At 46.9% G+C, this 23,101-nt stretch overlaps 1 long non-coding RNA gene across 1 annotated transcript; it reads right to left on the bottom strand.

Moving 5' to 3' along the window:
* Positions 1-16,201: 16,201 nt before the first annotated feature.
* LOC116539013 lies at positions 16,202-22,798 on the bottom strand. The gene is made up of 3 exons (XR_004263892.1): positions 22,701-22,798; positions 21,115-21,119; positions 16,202-16,211 (listed from the first exon to the last, which is right to left on the bottom strand). It is a non-coding gene; the product is annotated as an uncharacterized LOC116539013 (long non-coding RNA).
* Positions 22,799-23,101: the final 303 nt, after the last annotated feature.

Genomic DNA, 23,101 nt, shown 5'->3' with positions numbered 1-23,101 from the left:
AATCAAAGACCATGATTCTAACCCCAAGAGTCGATCATTACCACTTTTCCCAAAGTGTATTTCCTTTTCCCTGTTTCACACAAGAATGGCCAGTTCTTTTGTTTGTCTGTACATCATCCAGCCCTCCTCCTTATGCTGCAGTTAGAATCTACCAGTGACAAAAACCTGGCCAAAATAACAACTGACTTTTCAACATCAATAGCAATCTAGGCTTTTCTGGGAATTTATGCTCTTGCTTCCCTGTTTTTGTCTTCTCTCCAGGCCCTGATATGGGCATGTGTCTGCCACGTACACTAGGTTACTTATCAAAGGCAGTTAGTCACCATGTCACCGCTAGGTAGACATGGAACTTGGGGGCTCAGAGCAAATGCTGTCAGTACTCCCCACCTCTTCTTAAGAACCTTCTTTCATTCCCAACAGCCAGCACCCTTTTACCTGTTGTATTAGTCTGTTCTCCTATTGCCATAAAGAAATACCTGACACTGGGTAATTTATAAAGAAAATAAGTTTAATTGGCTCACGGTTCCACAGGCTGTACAGGAAGCATAGTGGCTTCTGCTTCTGGGGAGGCCTCAGAAAACTGACACTCATGGTATAAGGCAAAGGGGGATCTGGAACTTCACATGGCCAGAGCAGGAGGAAGAGAGTGGGGAGGTGCCACACACTTTTAAATGACCAGATTCCATGAGAATTCAGTATCACGATGATAGCACCAAGGAATATGGTTTTAACCATGACAAACTGCCCCCATGATCCAACCACTTCCCACCAGGCCCCACCTCCAACATTGGGAATCGCAAGTCAACATGAGATTTGTGGGTGGGAACACAGGTCCAAACCACAAAACCTGTATTCCAGGAAGGCTGGGAGTACCTGGGAGTTGAAGTCCCTCTGGGGGCTTCCTTTAACCCATATTCCAGTTCCCTTGCTCCCCTCGTTGGGACACCTCTGAAGGTGACCAGCCTCCCCTGTCTCTAGGAATCCCATGTGGGATTGGGCCCAGTTCTCTTTTGTGGGACTTTATTTGACATTGCACCCTTGCTTGACCTCTTCCAGGTCCTTGTATCACCTCCTCACGTCATGTTAGGGACTGAAAAATTGTGTCCTTTCCAAATTTATGCGATGAAGTCCTAACTCCTAGTACCTCAGACTATGACCTTATTTGGAATTAGGGTCTCTTAAAGAGGTAATCAAATTTAAATCATTTGGGTGGCCTCTAATCCAATACGACTGGTGTCCTTATAAGAAGGGGAAATTTGGACACAGATACACACTCAGGAGAATGCCATGAAAAGATGAAGGTGGAGATGGGGTTGATGCAAAGGCACCCCCAAAATTGCTTGCAAACCAAGAAGCTAGGAAACAGGCATGGAACAGATTCCCCTCACAGCCCTCAGAAGGAACCAACCCTGCCAACACCTTGATCTCGGACTTCCAGCCTCCAGGACTGAGACAGTGTATTTCTGATGTTGAAGCCAGCCAGCGTGTAGTTCTTTGTTACAGCAGCCCTGATGAATGAATATGCTGTCCTACCTTTTTCCTGGCAGGACTTCTTGATAAAATCACTTCCATATGAACCCAGTCTCAGGGTCTGCCATGGGAACCCATCCAAAGCAGGACTATACCAAGTCCTTGGAGCTCAGTGCCCCAAATTGTCACTGTGTGTGTACATGCCTGATTGAGATCGGATTTCCAAAATCCGATTAGAGAACCTCCACTTAAACAAAAAGCCCACGCTGGTATCTAATAGTGCACGGCATTCAGCTGGGACAGACATGGCAACCTTGGGCTCTGTGGCCACACATATCCTCACACACATCTTTCTTCTGTGCCCCTCACAGCTGTGGCCCTGGCTGCTTCACCAAAGTTGAATTGAGTGTCCCTGAAAAATATAGCGTAGCATCCTTTCCCTGCCGCGAGACACTAAACCAATAAATTATAAATCAGCCAGCAGCCCCGTGACATGAGGATGTAATGAGAAATGCAAAATAAGAAAAGACACTGGGAGGAGGACATACTCCTCTCTCTCCCCCAGCTCAGCTCCCTTTGGGCTCAGAAAAAAACAATTGCTTTCTTTTTTCTGTGTGCCTCTGTTGTTACATGCATGCGATACACACACACACACACATACATACCCATATACACACATGCACACACCTGCACACACAGTGTCACTACTAATCAACCAGAGGCTGCTATCAGGGACCTGGGAACAAAATCAGGACAATAGAATTATCTGGTTCCTGGGGCTTATGAAACTCCTGGGCTAAAGGGCCAAATCTGTCGCCCAGGCCTGTTTCCTCTGGCGAGTGGTTAGCCCTACTCTGCCCGATTCCGCCCCTTGGCTGCTGGCCAGGTGAATGCTCACCTTGACCAACACCACCTGCCGGGCATCCTTGGGGTCCTCCAGCACACCTTCTGGAATGCCCTATGTAAAGGGGCAACCAGCTTGTCTGTCTCTCTTAGGGTGCAGGAGCCAGCTGCTCTCCTCTCTTCTCTGTTTGTTTATTTATTCATTGCCTCGCATCCATTTATTCAGCTATTCAGTGACTGATAGAGGGGGTCTGGGAATGAATATTTTCGAGGCCTCTAGGGAGCAAAATGATGCTACTAGAAATGCAGGAACAGTCTGTCTTCCTTTCCCACCACTCTCTGCCTGGTGGCCAGTTTCCCATTCGCCTGCGTTCTGAGGCCTTCTGCTCAACGCCGCCTGCCCCTTCCACTTCTCATCCTGCCCCAGAGGTTTCCTTCCCCACACATAAAGTCAGAATGCCTGCAATCTACTAATAGAGCCACTTCCCTGCACTATAAAAATCCCCAAAGCCTTGAAAACAATGGTTGGGCAGAAAACTCTCATGATGACAAAACCTGGCCAGAATGGCTATGAGGTTATTTAAGGTCTTATTTAACCCAGTTCATGGGACTATTCATGCATTTTTGCTGCAGAAATGTTGAAGTGTTTTATTGTGGGGCAATACCCCAGACACTGCTGGGGTTTCATATAAAATGTGGTAAATGTACTGTATGACCTTCCTAAAATCTGAAAGATTCAGAATTCTGAAACCTATCTATCTCTATGATTTGGATAACGGCTTGTGGACCCACACTGGTTTCCATCTATTGAGTGAATGTCAAGTGCCAGAGGCAGAGCTGACCTCTTTCCAAAGCACATTACATCATATATTAACAACAACCCTGTGTGTATGAGGTGTTATTCCCACTTCACAGATGAAGAAACTGAGGCCCAGAGAGTTAAACAACTTGCCCTAGGTCCCCAACTAGTAAATGGTGGATCCAGGAATTGAACTCACCTGTATTTGACCTCCAACTTTTAACTTTAACTTTGAACAATTTTAATCACTGTGTTTATTATTGCATCCCTCAGTGATCTCCTGACATGCTGTCAGTCCAAACTATCTTAGTAGCTAAGGGCTTCAAAACTCCTGGTGCTCACCCCAGGCTGTGGCACTCGTGGGCCCTCTGGAGACATTGCTGAGGTGAGGAGGGGGAATTCTAATGTAGATGATCTCCAGGGCAGATAGGAAGTGCAGGGAGGGATGGGAGAAACTAAAAGAGCCCATTTTTTTAGGCATCTACCTGCTCCTCTCTCCTCACTCTCTGGGCCCCAGTACTGCGTTCCTCTGTCTTATGAAATGATTCTGCTCCTGGAGAACCTCTCTTAGGGTTACATCTCATTGGCCAAAGTCGTATCTGCTAAAGGAAAAAAAAATGGGTGCATTCTTGAGTCCCTAAGTGAATACCACCTTAGGCTAAAATAATACCAAAATCCTATTAAAATGAACAAAATAATCTCAGTCGTTTTCATTAGTTATTCTAACAATAGTGAGGAGTTTTCTCTGTGTGACTTACTCACTAGTGTGGCTCCTTCCTGGAGCTGCTTCATAGGTAATATGCACAGTACACTTAACACTGCATTCCAACAACAAAGCATTCATAGAGCACTCGATGCTTTGTTAATTCTAAAGGTAGTGACAAAAATTATAAAGATGGAAGTCAGCAGTGGAAAGTATACACTTGATATGCTACTCGCTGAGCTAGTTATCATCCACAAGAGGGGTCGGGAGACTTGAAGTGATCACCCCTCAAACCAACAGGCTATTGTGTGACTTTCAGTACCTACCTCCCATGAAATTAGGTGGAATACATTTCCCCACCTGTTGACTTTGGGTTTGGCCAGGTGACTTGCTTTGTCCAACTTCCAAGAGAACACAGCAGGAGTAATAGGGGGCCAGTTCTGAGCCTAGGTCTTAAGAGATACCTTGTGTTTCTGCTTAGACCCTTGGTACTTCTGCTGTTTATGTGCCCCAGGTAGCCACTGGTCCAATAAGCCTGAGAAGGCATGTGGAACCGTTAAAACTCACTCAGAAGCCTAAAGCAGAGCCACCCTTATAGCTCTGTGAGCAAGAAAATAAATGCTTGTTTGGTAAATCACTGAGTTGGGGATGATTTGTTACGTGGCATTATTACAGAAATAGCTGACTAATACACTTAGTAAAGTAGAATAATTGAAACTGAACTGGCACATATAGTAGGTACATCTGAAATTTCCTTGCAACAGAGCTAGGTTAGGGCCCCTAGTGTCCTTTGACTTATTTAGGCTGCTGAGGTCTAGTTAGCTCTGGAGAGCTGGAAGAAATCCTTTCTTAAACTGGTGGATTGGTTTGAGCCCTGGTTAGGTCTGGGTTGGTTTGCTTTACTGCCCCACCTCCCAATACCCTCTGTGTCACCAAAATGTCTATTTCTCAATATTTGAACAGCATGTTTCAGTTTTCAAATCCTTTTAATATAAATTGTTTACACTGCAAGTAAAACCGAAGCTCAGAATTCTTGCTATGCTCACAGCTTTCTTCCAAGAAATTCCTTCTGAAATGTCTCCAGGCCAGTGCCACAGGCTGCTGACACCCTTACATGCATTGGCTCGACCCAGGGTGGATGAGCGCTTGCCCAAAGGCAGCCAAGTCACAGACTGGTCAGTGGCCTATGACATGGCCTGCCCCCAAAGCTCTACCAAATGGAAGCATAAGTGATAGTTTTCTCTCCACATAGTGAGAAGAGTGTTGCCACAGAATCTGTAGTTTATTACAATCAATTCATGGAAAATGCACACAGGCCTATCCAGCCATTTTCTCCTCTGACCCTTGCATTAAAACTGCATTAGCATCATCAGGGAGCATGGTAGAAATGCAGACTCTTATGTCCCACCCAGACCCACCAAATCAGAATTTGCATTTGACCACCCGGGAGATTGGGTGGCACAATAGTTTGAGTAGTATTGCTCAGAGATATAGGTCAAGTTCTCTTTCACGAAGACTTTTTAAATGACTCCCTATTATGGGTTGAATTCTGTTCCCCCCAAAAGATACATTGAAATCTTAGCCCCAGTACCTAAAACTGTACCCTTATTTGGAAATAGGGTTGTTCTCAATGTCTTTGCTTAAGATAAGGTCATACTGTAGGAGGGTTATTCAGGAGCAGGGTAGGCCCTTAATTCATATGACTAATGTCTTTCTAAAAGGAGAAAAGACACAGACACACACGCAGAGGGAAGACAGCTATGTGATGACAAAGGCAGAGATTGAAGTGATGCATCTAGAAGCCAAAGAACTAGTGGAGCTCCAGAAGCTGGAAGATGCAAGGACATATCTTTCCCTAGAGGTTTTGGAGGGAGCATGGCACTGCCAACACCTTAATTTTGAACATCTATCCTCTAGAACTGTGAGAAAATCAATTTCTGTTATTTGAAGTTACTCAGTTTGTGTTACTTGGTTATGGCAGCCCTGGGAAACGAATACACCTGCCTGAACTGTTGGGGAGCTCCGTTTGGGTTCTCTCTTTAACTAAAGAAGACATGGAAATAAGGGCAATGGGTATAGGTTGTGAGAAGCACCAAAAAGAGAGGATGCAGGTGGGACAATGGAGGGAGAAAAGCCAACAAAGCTGTGGGCAGCTGGGATCCTTGGAGTGGAACGTGGAGAATATGCCTCAGAATTGTTCCACTGGAGGACAGGTTGGCATTTATCCACCGACTCCTGCTCCCATTGATTGTGGGTTCCCCCAGGGCCATCCATTTCCTGATACTTGGGGGTGAACCTACACGTGACTGAGTAAGCTTCCCTGGTCAGGGTCTATCTATGATCAGTGCAGAAGGGAGTCCTGTGCTTAAGGTTTAATGCCCTGTAGTCACCATCTTGCAATTCTCAATAACTTTATCTTTGAAATTGTGTTTTGTAAGGGAAATCTAATGGACAATGGAGCATGCTCTGGCGGCTTGGAATCTCTCAGCCTTCCCAGGATGGGTTCTCAGTTGCCTGCTCCACTGCTTTCACCCCGTTGCTGCCTCTGCTTGCCACCCCTGTCAGGATCCTGGTGGAAGGCACAGAGGGCTTGGGCATGCACCAAGTTGTGGGGTATAGCTCCAGTGATGATCTGCACTTGCCCTGGGAATAACTTCCTGCCAGAGGGAGTTTGACATTAAGAAGCAAATAAAAATTACTAGGATGGTTAACAGAGTGTGCACATGCAGAAGAGTGGGAAAAGCTTGTGTCCTGCTTTTTGAACAAGGAGTCTCAAATTTTATTTCCTTTCTTTCTCTCTTTTAGACAAGGTCTTGCTTTGTTACCCAGGCTGGAATGCAGTGACACAATCATAACTCTCTGCAGACTTGAACTCCTGGCTCAAGTGATCCTCCCACCTCAGCCTTCAGAAGAGCTAGGACTACAGGTGCAAACCACCAGGCTTGGCTCAAATTTTCATTCGGTGCTGTGCCCAACAAATTATGTCACCTTCCCTGTCCCTGATTCTGGAGGGAGCCCTGAGACAGAGGAGCAGAGAAGGGCAGGCAGTTGAGGTGGAAAGCTGTTAGCATGTGAACTGCCCCCCTTGGCCGCAGGTGAGCTTGAGCATTCCCAGGGGATATGGACTGGGGTGTCAACAGGGGCTGCTGCAGGGGTCTCCTCCATGTTGAAAAAGTTGCCTTACCCACCTTTATGTTGCTTTCTTGTTGTCTGATGGCTATTGGTCTCTATCAACCTGGTGCTGGGTTCCACCAGCGTATTTGAACAGGATTTACAGTTCTCTATGGGCTCCCATGGTACCTGGCCTCATCACCTGCTTCTGGAAGAATGAATGGAAGCTGTAAAATTAACAAAGGAGGTCACTGTGAAGCCTTGGGAGGACTGTGCCCCCCACAATATGAAACAGCCAATAGATGTCATTTCTTCTTTCTGTTGGGCACAAAGGCTAGGATTTCCCAAGGCATGGGACAGCGTGTGTCTGCCTGCCAGGTTGTCACAGCTATGCTTGGCATTGGGTAAGCAGAGCCAGCCAGCTGTCAGTCAGGGGAGGGGCGGCTGCACAGTGTCTATGTCTAGGGATGCTGCTCAGTGTATCCTCCAGCTGGGCCTCAAAGTCAGCAGAGGATACCAAATGTGGAGGGAAGGGCTTGGAGGCGAGGTGGCTGGGAGAGAGACAAGAGGGGCCCGCTAAGGGGAAAGGAGGCTGGGGAGGTGTGAAGGGAAGATGGGAGTGAGATGAGAGAGTAGGGTGGTCCTTGGCCTGATTTCAGGCAGTGGGGAGGCTACTGGGTACTCTTGTTGGTGGAGCACAGTAGTCACATACTTATGTCCTGGAGTTAGACCTGCCTGGGCTCAAATCCTGACCCTGCCAGTCCCTAAGTGCAAATTGGTAGGATACAGAGGATGCTAACAGCATCTACCTCATAGGAGCGTTGTGAGGCTGAAATGTGCATGACCTGAACCTGACACCCAGCAGGTGCTCCCCCAAATCCACACTCACACCATTACTTCTCATCAGAAAAGGAAGTACAAGGTCACCAGACCGGGAGTGTGGAGGCTTGTGTCCCTGACCACCTCCCCACAACTTTGTCCATAGCTTTCATCTTTGGCCTCTTGTAGGCAAAGGCTGATTACATGTGCTGGCTGGCTTAGGTTCTTTGTAGATGAGCTCCTGGCAAGGTGAACGCAGTCAAGGCCTGGTTTGCCAGAGGCCACAATTGCAAGTATTGGCCTCATCTCAGCTATGTCTCCTTGGGCAGAGTCCCTTCCATTAACCAGATCTCAGTTCAGCCATCAGTGACACAGGCAGGAAAACAATGAGCTGGGTAATAGCATAAACTTTGGAATGAGACTGCTTGGGCACAGCTTTACTAGCTGTGTGACCTTAGGCAAGTTCCATAATCCCTCTGTTTTCCATGACTATAAAGTAACAGTAAGTAGATGAATACCTACCTCATGAACTGCTGTAGAGCCTTCATTAGTTAACATACTAAAGGTATATAGAACAGTCCACAGTGCCCAGAATGTTCTGTATTAAAGTGGGAGGTATTACTACTGCATGGTACAAGAGATAGTGCTAATCAGGGATCTTGGCTCAGACCTTCCTGGGAGGTGGCATAGGAAATAATTTTCTTTTGCCTGGGTGCCTATGATTTAAAGGTTCTACATTACCCTTGGTAGCAGGGGCAGGGGACAGAAGGCAAAGGCATAAGGAAGTCTTCCCTGCATGAGTGGGTACTGGCTTGCCCAAAAAGTAGCGGGGTGGCAGCCACTGCTAAGTGAGCCAGAGTGGGGTCCAGAGGCTGTGCTAATTCTACAAGTTATGGCTGGAGGGAGGGTCCACGGAAGCCAGATTGTGACCGCTACTCATGCTTGTCCACACTTGAAGGGGCATGGACTTTATCATCAAGGCAATGCAGAAGCATTGCAGTGACAGTAATGAAATGATATCTATGAGGCTCAATCACTCATTCATGCATCAAGTGTTCATTGAGCAACAATTACGTGCTATACACAGTTCTAGACCCCGGAGCGGTGAGCACGATGGGCATGTCTTGGCCTTCAAAGTGCTGACAGGCAGGCTGCGAAATCTTCAAGTGACGACAAGCCCCAGCGCTGTTGAATAACAGGCCCAAATTCTGAATTCCTGTTCCCAGAGCTGAGCTTTTACTTTTGCATCGGGACCTGCAGGAGAAACTTGTGGACTATGGGTTCTCTGCATTTTTTCACCGAGTTGCCAGATGCAAGGCGTGCAACGGCTGTTCTGGAAACCTGCTTTTGAACCAGCTTTCTTCAGAAGGTGCACTGGGTTTCAGCCTCGATAGTTCTCAATGGCTAGCCTGGCATTTTCCCTTGGGTGCTAAAACCCCTGAGTGTTCCTGGTACTCAGCATCACACCTAATATATTTTCATTAGTCACCAAAGGCAGCCGGAAGTTGAGTTCTAAAAAGACTTGTGGGGAAAAAATTGGTCTCAGGTTGAGTTCTGTAGGAAGCAGATGCTGAGATGGAGTTAGTGATCATGAGAGATGATTTAGTTCTTCAGTGGCTTCCAGGAAGTACCATATCAAATTGGGCACCCATGGAAGGGAGAGGGGAGGAAGCAGGATTGGGCAAGGGGAGCTGTCAGGTGGCAATGCAGGTCTGAAAAGTCACTGCCAGTTCAGCAGGAGCTCCGAGCAAAGGTGTCATCAGAGGAACCCCTCATGGGACAAAAATGACCATCCTGAGTACCACAACCTGCTTAGCCACTGGCCAGGGACTGGAGGAATGTGACATCAGCTCAAAAGCTGAGGCCAGCCCTGCTGAAGCCAACAGCGGAAGGCTGTCAGCTAACCACAGTCAAAGCAGCTGGCATCGAGTTCTCTCCTGAAGGTGCTCTGATTGATGCCTCTTTGTGTTTCTCACAAAACCCAAAAGGAGAATTGGGAGCAGACCCCAGCACTGTGTACATAATTAAGGCAGGGTCTCACTCTGCCTTCAAGGCCCTCACTATCCAGTAGCACTTGTAAGAATTCATAATATCCCTGGAAGGAACATCCAGGCAAGAATACTCCAAATCCAGTTTATAGGGCAATGAGATACTGTGCAGGAAGCTGCTCAATTTGCCTGATACTCTGAGAATTTCCCCACCCAGACCAATGAAAATGATCTTTATACTAGCAATGGAGAAAACCTTTTCTATTTTCCTTTTTCCTAATTTGGTGGAGAAGATGCAAATGGATATAGATTCCATCAAAATGCTCTCACCAATGATAGATATCCCCTATTTTGTTTCGCTCCCGTTTGGGTTGTTAGAGTGGCGGCAATTAAACTTGACAAAATAGTGATTAAAAAACAATGAGAGGCAAATGTACCAGCACACCAGCGCGCATCTAGACCATTCCAAAAATGATCTCTTAAGTGTTTGAAATCTGCTTTATTTTCCTACCGCAGGAATGAGTTTTCAAAAAACAGCACTTAGGAAGGGCAATTTGCCACAAGCATTCTGCGGCCCCAACAAATAGTATTTCTTTCTAATGGACTCTCCCCCTCCAAATTTTAACTGCAGTTCCCAAATCAGATTCATTATACAAAAGAACGAACAAATGCCACAAAAAAAACCCAGAAACCGAAACTTTTCCTGCCACTTGCAATGTTGCAAAAGGCAAACAAAACTTCTCAACAGTAACTTTGCTTGCTGGGTTTCCGCGGCACCAGCTGCTGGGCTGCCCTGGCCTGGGAGGTCACAGCCACTGTGGAGCTCGGAGGTCTAGCTGTGATCCATCCCAAAAGTCAGCTGTTGCTGCCTTCTGAGCAGGGGCTTTATAACATCTGGCTGCTCCTTACAGGAATGAATGAAGTGTGTGACTGACTCTCAGGGGACCTTTTAGAGAGAGGAATTAACAACACAGGGCATTTTCAGCGGTGGGGATTTTGTTTGTTTATTTTTTGAAATCCTGATGCATATCTGGCCTTCGTGAAGCCACGGTCATGTCTTTCTCTCTCTCTTTCTGATGTGCAAGCAACTTTCTGGGTCTAATTATAGATGTAGTCTGTGCATCCTTGATCAATAGTTCTGAGTGTCCTCCCGCCTGAAGAGCTGTTTAGTTCTTGCTGATGAGCTGGCATTTCAACCTCTAGCTCTGAGCTGGAGTTTTCAGACTCCTTAACCCCATCAGCGAAGCTCCAGCTTCTCCTGGAGCACCCTTTTAATTTTGCAGAGGTTGGATTGACCCCCATCTCAGGAGGCCCCATCTGCAGGGAGGCCTAAGGAGGCTGCGGAGAAGCCTGACAATGTCCGGAAGTATGACGGGAGACTGGGATTCAAAGCGCGGCGACAGTCAGAACAGGGAACAGAGTCAAAGAGCATCTCCCCTGAGGTATCCCCTCAAAGGAGGGGCAGAGGAGAGCCGCTGGCAGCAAGAACGCAGCTTGGGAGCAAGGCAGCAATCCATGTGCTCATTCCCAATTATCTCCGGTAGAGCCATAATCGTGCTGGCTTTCGAGACCTAGAAAGCCACGCTGTTTGCCGGCTACTGTTTAATAATGAGAGATGCACAGCACAGGGGTAGCAGGGAAATGAAGAGGCAGAGCACAACTTGACCTGCAGGGCACAGGAAACCGTGAAGCAGAGAGATGCTTAATAATAGGGTTTTACTGGATGAGAGTGAGCGGCTGCCCGTGTGGCTTGGTGCCTTCTCTGAGCATGACCTCACACAGGCTCTCTCAATTGGCTCCATGTCCTCTGCCAGGGGGGTGGATGCTGTGGGAAAGTGAAGCTGGGCACAACATTGAGTACCCAGTGAAGGAAGGCAGAGAACGGGAGAGAAACAACGGCTCCAAGCAAGGTGTTGGCTCAGACTCTCAGTGCCCCAGAATAGAGTGTTGGGGGAAGCTCCCAGTTCCCCTATACGTAGGCCCTTTTCCAGGGCAGGCCTAGGCACAGGCATGGCAGGGGAGGGGAGGTACACCCAGGGACCACTTGAAAAGCAGCCGGCGTGGGTAACGCTCCCATGGCCGCCAATCCCGGGCCTGCCTGTTCCTATGGAAACAGGCGCCAAGCTAGGAGCCTGCTGCTGGGAGCCAAGTCCCAGGCGGCTGTCAGGCTCAGCTGCCGGCTGCCCACTGGGACCTGGAAGTGCCCTTTTCCAAAAACCATCCCTGCTGGCTCTGAATCAGAGGGGTCTCCCAGCATCCGCTGAGCTCAAAGCCTGAATGGAAGAGAAGTGGGAGGAGAAGGAGGGGAGCGAATAAAAATATTTACGCTTAACAAACACTTTGATATTTGAAGACTGTGTGTACAAATGAGGGCTGGGAACATCCTTGGTGAAGGGTTCGTGTATCCAGGCAAATCTTTTCATGCACACGTGCACACACACACACATGCACATATTCTCCAGCTCTCTTTCTCTCTTGATGGGTTTACATTATCACTGCAGCAGAATGCAAAGCTGGACTTGGGAGAGTTGTGAGTGGTGATGGATGAGCACCGAGGGACCACACCTGTGCACCTCTGTCAGCCCCGACATGGCCTGTGGCAGCTGGTTGGAAGGTACAGGGGGCATCTGGAGCCACCTGGCCACTTGAGGTGTGTTAGGAAGGCTGCCTGTTGGAGCTGCCACACTACTGGGGGCTCCAGGACTGGAGAAGCTTGAGGATCAAGTGTGGTGATGCTGAAGACAAGGCTGTCATGCCTGGTGTTCTGCGTTTGGGTGAATGTGAAGCCATCTTCAGAGGAAGTGTGTGGTGAATACTTGCACTGGGGTTGACTTTTCTCTTCAGAGATCCTGAATGTTGGAAACAATGTGCGACACCTGCATCGTGCCCAGGCAGAGGCAGCGGTGGTGAGGAGCTTGGGCTTTGGAGCCAGACAGTGCTGGCTGCGTGGCCTTGGGAAAGTTACTTAACCTTCCTGATCCTCAATTCCTTAACTTAGAGATAATAATAATAACCACCTCATTGTGTTATTGTGTGAACTAAATATGTTAAAATATATGGAATTCATAGTATTTGCTTGATAAATGTCAGTGAATGTTACTGTGTTCACCCAAGAAATGGTGACTGAGCCTGTTCAAAATGTGCGGGGACCCATGTTAAATCTTTGGAGGATACAATAGTTAGGAAGGTAATTTGCCCCAAGGGAGTTTACAGTTTGGTGAAGGATCCAAGAGAGGGACATTAATAATTAAGAATATAGGCAGAAGATACAAAGTGAAAGGTCAACAGTGTCCACTATCTGACCCCCCTCAAATAGTTCTTTGGAGATGAAAATAAGGTAGTATAGATATATGTTACTCAGGGAAGCCTAGCTGCTGTGACATACAACCCTCAAGTAGCAGTGGCTAAGCACCTGCAGTGGCTAAACACCCTCAGTAACTAAGCAACTTCAGTGGCTAAGCACCCTCAGTAACTAAGCACCTGCAGTGGCTAAGCACTTACTGTGGCTAAACACCTGCAGTGGCTAAGTACCTTCAGTGGCTAAGCACCCTCACTAGGTAAGTACCTTTAGCAGCTAAGCACCCTCAGTAGCTAAACACCTGCATTGACTAAGCACCCTCAGTAACTAAGCACCTGCAGTGGCTAAGCACCCTCAATAGCTAAGCACCTGCCATGGCTAAACACCTGCAGTGGCTAAGCACCCACAGTGGCTAAGGACCTACAGTGGCTAAACACCTGCAGTGGCTAAGTACCTGAAATGGCTAAGCACCCTCAGTAGTTAAGCACCTGCAGTGGCCAATCACCCACAGTGACTAAGCACTTACAGTGCCTAAGTACCTGCAGTGGCTAAGCATCCTCAGTAAATAAGCACATACAGTGGCTTAGCACCATCAGTAACTAAGCACCTGCAGTGGCTAGGCATCCACAGTAACTAAGCACCTACAGTGACTAAACAGCTGCAGTGGCTAACCAACCTCAGTTGCTAAGCACCCACAGTGGCCAACCACCCACAGTGGCTAAGCACCTACCATGGCTAAACACCCGTGATGGCTAAGCACCTGCAGTGGCTAAGCACCCTCAGTAGCTAAGCACCTGCAGTGGCTAAGCACCCTCAGTAGCTAAGCACCTGCTGTGGCTAAGCACCCTCAGTAGCTAAGCACCTGCAGTGGCTAAGCACCCTCAGTAGCTAAGCACCTGCAGTGGCTAAGCACCTGCAGGTATTTGGCATTCACTTTTTCATGAGGTGATTCAGAAGCCTGGGTAAGGTGCCTTCCAAATTCTCCAGCCTTGGAGTCCTCCACTGGCCCTTTCCATCCAGTGGATGGAGGAGAGACGAGAGCATATAGGACTGTGTGGGAAGTATTGGAGACCAGGTCTCAGTTTGGCTGCATTTTACTGTCCAGAATTCAGTTGTTGGCCCCACCTAACTGCAAAGGTTGCTGGGAAATGTAGTCTTCCCATGTACCCAATGGGTAAGTAAAATAGGGATTGGTGAACACATAGTGTTGTATCTGCCACAGTCAGAAAGGACTTTGAGATCTCAATAACCATACAATTTTTTGGGGCAGAGATGGTTTTCTGATTACTTATTGCTGTGTTATAAGCCAGTGCAAAACTTAGTTGCTCAAAACAACAGTGTTTATTTAGCTCATAAATCTATGATTTGGGCAGGGCTCAGCAGGAACAGCTGTTCCTTGTTCCACTCAGTGTGAGCTGAGTTGGCTGGGAAGCTGGGGCCTGGATTATCTGAAGGCCACTCACTACTATATCTGGTGGTTGATGCTGGCTGTTGGCTCAGACAGCTGGGGCTGGAACAAGTGGGGCTCCTCAGATATCTCTCTATATTTCCTTTTTGTTTGTTTATTTTAAAGAATATATTTCAAAATAACTAAAAGAGTGTAACTGGAATGTTTTAACACAAAGAAATAATAAATGCTTGAGATGATAGATATCCCAGTGACCCTGATTTGATTATTCCACCATTGCATGCTTGCATCAGAATAGCCCATAAATATGTATGACTGGTATGTATTCATAATAATCACAAACAAAAATTTAAAAAGCAATTTCTTTATTTTTATTTGTATACATTCCAGAGGTACAAGTGCAGTTTTGTTCCATGTGTCATAGTGAAGTCTGGGCTTTTGGTGTAACCATCACCCAAATATAATGTACATTGTCTCCACTAAGTAATTTCTCATCCCTGACTCCCTTCCCACCCTGCCACCCTTCTAAATCTCCAGTGTCTATCATTCCACACTCTATGTCCATGTGTACACATTAACTCCCACTTAAATGAGAACATGCAGTATTTGACTTTTTGTTCGAGTTGTTTCACTTAAGATAATGGCCTCCAGTTCCATTAGTGTTGCTACAAAAGACATGATTTTATTCTTTTTTATGACTAAGTAGTATTCTATTGTGACACATACCTCCTTTTCTTTATCTGAACATTCATTGATGGATACTTAAATTGATTCCATGTCTTTGCTATTGTGAATAGTCCTGTGACAAACATATGAGTGCAAGTAAAAATTATATTTATGGTGTACAATATAATGCTTTCATGCATGTATACATTGTGGAATGGCTAAAGAAAGCTATTTAGCATATGCATTACCTCACATATTTATTTTTTCATAGTGAAAACACTTAAAATCTACTCTCTTAGCAATTTTCAAGTATACAATATATTGTTATTAACTGTTGTCACCATGAAATACAACAGATCCCTTTAACTTACTCCTTTTCTTCAAATGAAATTTTCTGTCCTTTGACCAACATCTTCCCAGTTCCCCCACCCCTCTCTATATTTCTGTGTGGTCTTTCCATGTGGCATCTCCAGGATGGAGGCTTCATAGGGAAGCAGGACTCCCTTTGTGAACGCTCAGGGCTCCCAAGGCACATGTCCTAAGATAAAACAGCACAAGTTCTTTCCCAACCCATCCTTGGAAGTCAATCCCTCCAGTGACATCAAGGGATAAATTAATACAAATGTCTGGTTCATCATTCTTAAAGGCAAGACACTTCATATGGCTTTATTGTGTTTGGTTCAGAGGCCCCACTTACCAGGGTCACTTATTTCTGGGAAGTTCCTTTTTTTCTCTGGAGCCTTATGAGTCCCTGAGACTAGCAGACTAGAAACTGGGGGAAAAGCCATGGTGATGGTCACTGAACTGCTTATTGTCAAAGCTTCCCGCTAACATTGTCCATGCTCTCAGAGCCCATCATAGTCCCCAAGTCCTTCACTGAGGCTCCCAGGGCCATGGAGCTTAGAGTTCAGATCCCAGGATCCATGCAGCGCCCCCAGCAGAGGCTCTGCCATTCCCAGGGTCTATGTGGAAGCTTGGCACTGGTTTCCCACAGCACCTGCCACCTCTAGTGCCACCCTGTTGGTCTTGGATTCCCCTTCTATTCCTCATCCTTACCTAGTGTCTTCTTCCTAACCAGGCCCTTATATACTTCTCACTCAGGGCACCTGTGGAAATACAACTTCTTGAGGCAGGTTCCCACCCTTGGCCAATTAGTGTGAGACACCACAATGATGATTTCTGCAGAACAACTCTTTTAGGAGGGGACAGTGTGCATTAAAGGCACTCTGAGGCTTGATCCATCCAGATTTAATAAGACATTTATTTTTAGTTAGCCCTGGCCTCCAGGCCTCATAGCTCTACTCTGGTAATTTCTTTACCAGGCTCCATCCTGCCATCCTTTCAAGCATTTTTTTTTTTAAATAGGGTCTCTCTGTGTTGCCCAGGCTGGAGGGCAGTAGTGTGATCACAGCTCACTGCAGACTTAACGTCCTTGTTAAAGTGATCCTTCCACCTCAGACCCCAAGTAGCTGGGACCACAGCCACACCTGGCTAATTTTTAATATTTTTCTGTAGAGATGTAGTCTCATTATATTGCCCCAGCTGGTCTCAAACTCTTTGGCTCAAGCCATCCTCCCTCCTCAGCCTCCCAAAGTGCTGAGATTACAGGCATGAGTCACCGTACCCAGCGCTTCCAAACATTTTAAAGGAGTCTGTCCCGAATCTTCCAGAGCCCAGATGACATGCCCCAGAGGCTCAGGGGAGGAGGACCTCACTTCTAATCTAGGAAGAAGTTATGCTTTCATGGTGATGGTGACATGTTGCCCTAGATTGACTGCCCCTTGAAGAGATCCCGTGCCTAGGATTTGTGTGTAAGGATTTCATTTGAGAGGACATCCTGGCCAACACCAGTTGGAAGTGGGGAAGCCAGACAGGGAAGGGGAGCAAGTCAACACAGGGTGTGCTAAAAGTGTCTGGGTCTTAGTCCTATTGGGCATTGCCAGGAGACAGTCACCCTCAAAGTCATCATACCTGAGAGTGAGGAGTCAGGGTGTTTATTTGCCCACTCCATGCATCCATTGTGCAGAGCTGCTGTGGAGAGTATAAGATCCTTGGCACCCCCTACTTGCCCTGCACTACAGAATGCCCTAAGACAGAGAGTGTGCGTGGATGCTGTAGGAATGAGGACATATGGACAGGACACCAACAATGTCTGTCACACACAGGAATGGATTTTGAATTTTAGCTTTTTATTATGTAAAGTATCAGATGTACAAAAGTAAACAGAATAGTATAACGACCACCCATGGCCCCATCCCCAGCTTCAACAATGATCAACATTCTTTTTTTGTTTCAACTATGCCTCTGAACTGACTTTTATAGAATGGAGAAAACATGTAAGAAAAGGAGGGCAAGATTCCAGATAGCTTTAAGGCATGAGGATACAAACCAGCAAATAAGCCTGCAGTGCTCTTTGACTTCTGTGTCACGTGCATGATAGAGACATGGAGTTCAAGTGAAAAGTTGGCCTGGGACCAGCCTTGGAGAGCCTTAGAGAGCAAGCTAAGGAGGGCATGGAGAGACATTTTCTGGCAAGTTGTGTAGGTGAGGACCCTGATTGTCTCAGCTTGGGATCTCGAGAAGCAGACCCTGAGAGAAGGAATCAATGACAATGAGTTATTTGGAAGGTGGTTGTAGGAAATAGCAGGGGAATAGAGAAGTGATTCAGGGAAGGGAAGGGAGAGATAAAGGATGTATTAAGCCAGCTACTACCAGGGCCACTGGGGTTTGGTCCCACAGGAACTCTGGGAGACAATGCAGAGCACACAGCTCAGAGTTATCTCCAAAGCGAGCAAGAGCTGGGACATTTATCTACCAACTCTCCTTCCATCATTACTGGAGGGCTGTTTTCTATGGGCACTGATTCCTTGGCCCTTCCAACTTGTGGTTCTGGAAAAAACCCTCTGAAACCGAAATATGGATACTGGCAAGTGGAAGCCTGCAGGAGCACACCAGGCTGGAAAGATCTGGAGGAATATGGATGGGGCACTGACGGCCTCTCCCACACTGATCTTAGCTGGAATTTATTAGGAGGCAGGATGTCTGATGGATTGGGGCAGGGACATTCAGGAGACAGGGACACCACGAGGAGGCTTTTGCTGTGGTCCGGGTGGGAGGCGATAGAGTTCTGAGCTGGGAGAATAGGAAAGGAGAAGAGGTGACAGATGGGGGAGAGAGAGATTGGGGAGATATCATCGACAGGATTTGGCAACTGATCTTGCATGTTCACACGTAGGAGGCAAATTACCAGAGATAGATTATAAACAATGCTCAACCATAGTAGCTACATTTTTAAACTTCTGGTAAAGCAATCAAATTCATCAACAATCCTGCTGGGTCTCTCTCAATTCCAGAAGCTCAGCCAGACACCCAAAGGCTCAGAGGTAGAAGATTAAGTGACTGAGGGGCTGGCATCTTCTCAGGTGTGGCCACAGGCCTGACTCATTCCAGACTTTTTCAGGCTGTGCTGTAGCTAGATGAGGGACAGTGAGAGCAGCCCTGGGTAATGTGTCAGAAAATCCAAGATCAGTTCTTTTCTCCTCCGCTGTACAGCTTGGGACAAGTTAACGGGCCTCAGTTTCCTCAGCTATAAAAAGGAAACAATGTATGTGCTCTCCCCATCATGAAATACTTGTTGTGAGGACCCAACATGTTTGTGTCTCACTCTGGCTCTTTTGATTGTTCTAGCAAATGCATTCCTCTTCAATACTTTAGTCTTGAAACTAAATATCCCTTAGTCTGAGAGTTCTGAGACCACTATGACCACCTTCTCTGCCTCTGCCAACTCACCAACTTTCCCTGCATGTCTTTGTTTTTGTGCCCTGCTAACAACAGAGAAGTTTCTCAGTGTCAGTGCCCTGCCCATATTCCATAGCCCTTTATGTCCTCGTCCATTTGCGTTGCTATAAAGGAACACCTGAGGCTAGGTAATTTATAAAGAAAACAGGCTTATATGGGTCACATTTCTGCAGGATGTACAAGAAGCATGGCACTATCATCTGCCTCTGGTGAAGGCCTCAGGAAGCTTCCAATTATAGTGGAAGGGGAAGGGGAGCAGGTATCACATGGCAAGAAAGGAAGGAAGGAAGGAAGAGAGAGAGGAAGGAGGTACCAGGGTCTTTTTAACAGCCAGATATCATGGGAACTAAGAGTGCAAACTCAGTCAATCACATGAGAATGGCACCAAGCCGTTCATGAGGAATCCACTCCCATGACCCAAACACATTTCACCAGGACCCACCTGCAACTCTGGTATTCAAATTTCAACATGAGACTTGGAGGGGACCAATATCTATACTCTCAGAATATCTACATGTTTGTACCTGAAAGCTTCCCATACCCCAAAAGGCAGCTCTGCCTCTGTGGGGCAGGCCAGAAAGGCAATTAGAATACCTGATGGAAAAACGTACTTTGCAGATGTGATTGAATTAAGGGTCTTGAGACGCGGGGATGATCCTAGATTATCTGGGTAGGTCTTTATAAGAAGGAGGCAGGAGGATCAGAATCAGAGACTGTGATGTGACAATGAAAGCAGAGGAGAAGGAGATGTGACAAGAGTAGAATAAATCACAATGATGCAGGGTCATGAGCCAAGGAATGCAGGCTGCCTTTCCAAGCTAGAAAATGTAAAGAAATAGAATCTCCCCTAGAGTCTCCAGAAGAATACAACCCTGCTGACCCAGTTCAGATTCCTGCCTTCCAGGAGGTAATACAGTTGTGCTGTTTTAAGCCACAGAATTTGTAGTGATTGGTTATAGCAGCAATAGGAAACAATTACATTCAGAAATTCACACTGCTCGAAGTAATTAGCCCTCCATCCATGCCTGATGGGAGATGGTGGATAAATGCCTGAGCTCCTTCATCTTTCACATAGAGTAATACTACGGTGACTTTTTTTTTTTTTTTTTTGAAACAGTACTTTGCTCTGTTGCCCAAGCTGGAGTGTAGTGGTGTGATCATGGCTCTCACTGTAGCCTCGAATTCCTAAGCTCAAGCAATCCTCTCACCTCAGCCTCCTGATTAGCTGGGACCACAGGCGCTTGCCACCACACCCAGCTAACTTTTAAATTTTTCATACAGACAGGATCTCACTATGTTGCCCAGGCTGGTCTCAATTTCTGGGTCTCAAGTGATCCTCCTGCCTTGGCCTCCCAGTGCTGGGATTACAGGAGTGAGCCACGATGCCTGACCAAGAGGCACCTGTTTTATACCATTTCTCAGTTTCCCCTGGGATTAAGCACCTATAACTACTATGATAGCTGGCTTAATAATATACCCCCTTTTGCCTTCTTTCTTGTATGACTTTAATACTTCCCTGCTGAGGACTCCTGGAATCTCTTCCAAAATAAACCACTTGCACTTAGATCCTTAATCCTTAATGTCAGTGTCTCCTTCTGAGGGAAACTGATATAGTTTGGCTGAGTCCCCACCCTAATCTCATTTTGAATTGTAGCTCCCATAATTCCCATGTGTTGTGGGAGGGACCTGGTGGGAGGCAATTGAATCATGGGGTGGGTCTTTTCCGTGCCCTTCTTGTGACAGTGAATAAGTCTCATGAGATCTGATGGTTTCATAAGTGGGACTTCCCTTGCACAAGCTCTCTTGCTTGCCTCCATGTAAGACCTGTGTTTGCTTCTCCTTTGCCTTCCATCATGAGGCCCCCCCAGCCACATGGAACCTTGAGTCAATTAAACCTCTTTCCTTTATAAATTATCCAGTCTTGGGTATGTCTTTACTAGCAGCATGGGAACAGACTAATACAGAAACCAACCTAAGGTAGCCCACAGAGAGGGCCCCCGTAGTCCAGGACCCTTGTTAGCTACATTTCATTCTCAGTCCTATCAACCCTGTGAAGGAGCTTGTGCTCCCATTTTTCAGATGAGGGAGCTCATCCCAGAATCTGGACTAAGTGCCATAGCTGCAAAGTGGAGCATTCCAGATTTGAGACAAGGTGTGCCTGAATCTAACACTGTGCCTTGTTCGTGGGAAAGCTGATGAGAGGGATCACACAACTCCTGATGCTCAGGGGAGCCTGCACCAGAAGTCCCTGTCTTCCACCTTGATCACTTTGCCTTTTGATGGTTGCCTTGGTCTTGCTGCCCCCAATCTTATTGTCTCAGGGAACTGTCACACTCAATATTTGCACCTGTGATAGTCTGCCAGAGCTGCCATAACAAAGTACTACAGACTGGGCGGCTTCAATGTATTGTCTTACGGTTCTGGAGACCAGAAGTCCAAAAATCAAGGTGTTAGCAGGGTTAGTTCCTCCTGAGGGCCATGAGGTAAGGATATGTTCCAGACCTCGCCTTGGCTTGTGGGTGGCTGTCTTCTCCCTTTGTCTTTACATTGTCTTCCCTCTGTGCCTGTGTGTGTGTCTCTGTGCCCAAATTTCCCCCTTCTTAAAAGGACACCAGTCATACTGGATTAGGGCCCACGTCATCTTGATGTGATCATCTTCAAATATGGTTCTAAGGATGATGATGTTCTGAGGCACTGGGGGTCAGAACTTCAACCTTTGAAATTGGGGAGGACAAAGCTTGACCCGTAGCAGCGCCTGAGGGACAGTCTTTCATAACAGACTTGTGAAGTCATGGGCATTTTCTGGATCCTGATTGTTTTTTCTTGGGGCTCTAGAATTCATCACCTTTTTGAGGGGTTGAGATGTCGAGGCTAGCTGTGTATGAGGCAAGGAAGCACGTCTATGTGTCTGGCCAGCTGGTGGCAAGGTGGTGATGATGAATTGATAGGTTTCCATTGATAGGGAAGGAGATTAAGTTGCCAACCTGTCTGTGCCCTCCTGGGTCCTGAAGGAGGAGACCAGTAAGTTGAGACCTGCCTTAGGGGAGACAGCAATCTTTCTTCTTCACTATTATGTCCTAGTTTCTGGCACTGTGCTGGGCACACAGCCGGGCCCCAGTGAGTCCCTGCTGGTTGCTTGAATGGACCCTGGACCTCTGGTCACATGGTAGAATTGCACAAACCTTGCATGTATGGGCAGGATATGAGGTTGTAGTCAGAGTCAGAGGGAACTGAGTGTGAGAGGAGAAAGAACTGAGAGGGGGCCTGGACCCTGGAGAAGCTGAGGAACAGAATCTGCCTGAGGCCATGTTCACTGAGTGCAAGTCACGTCAGCACCGGTTGGCTGGGGCAGACTGGAGCTGGTATGGCAGTTGACCAACAAGAGCTGTGTGCTTGTATTCATCTGTCTGGGAAAACCAAAGTCAGGGGCAGGGGCAGGGGCAAGAAAAAGGAGCCCTCCAGAAGGAAAGGAAAGGGGAAAATCAGAGCTAGAGGGGAGAGAGAGAGCTGTGGTTGGTCTTTTATTTGTTTTCACAAATTGAGTGGTTGAAAACAATGGAAATTGATTCTCTCATAGTTCTGGAGGCTGGAAGTCTGAAACCCAGGTGTAGGCAGGGTTGGTTCCTCCTGGAGTCTCATGAAAGAGGTTCTTTCCCATGCTTTTTTGCTGGCTTCTGGTGGCTGCCAGGGATCCTTAGCATTCCTTGGCTTGCTACTGCATCACTCTAGTCTCTGTCTGCATTTTCACCTTACCCTCTCTGTGTGCCTTCACCCATTCTCTTTTCTTATAAGGACACTTGTCATTGTATTTAGGGCTCACCTTAATCCAGGATGATTTCATCTTGAGATCCTTAACTTAATTAACTCTACAAAGACCCTTTTTCCAAATAAGGCTATTACAATTATAAGTTCCAGGTTGACATATCTTTTGGGGGCCACTACTCAACCTGCTGTTTTTGATGTTGGCTTTGGGTCCAGTCCTTTAAACTTGGACTGAGTCTTATGGGTAGGTTGCTGGCTGGTCTCCTGAAAGATTCCATTCTGCCATTGCAGGGCACCAAATAGACTTTTCTGGTGTCTGGTCAGAAGTGGGTTCTGGGTGAGAAAGAAGGCACAATCCCTCCCCTTTGCAGAGCCCACTGTGGGGGTGGGAGTGGGGAGCAGACAGAGCTCTGTCATCTGTCTCCAGAGTTGAACC

This window comes from Sapajus apella, unplaced genomic scaffold (genome assembly GCF_009761245.1).
Source record: "Sapajus apella isolate SASKATOON/1434 unplaced genomic scaffold, GSC_monkey_1.0 scaffold125, whole genome shotgun sequence".
NCBI classification, from domain to species: Eukaryota; Metazoa; Chordata; class Mammalia; order Primates; family Cebidae; genus Sapajus; species Sapajus apella.
Note: the sequence above shows the minus strand (reverse complement) of the source record. Positions and strands in the feature narration are given on the sequence as shown.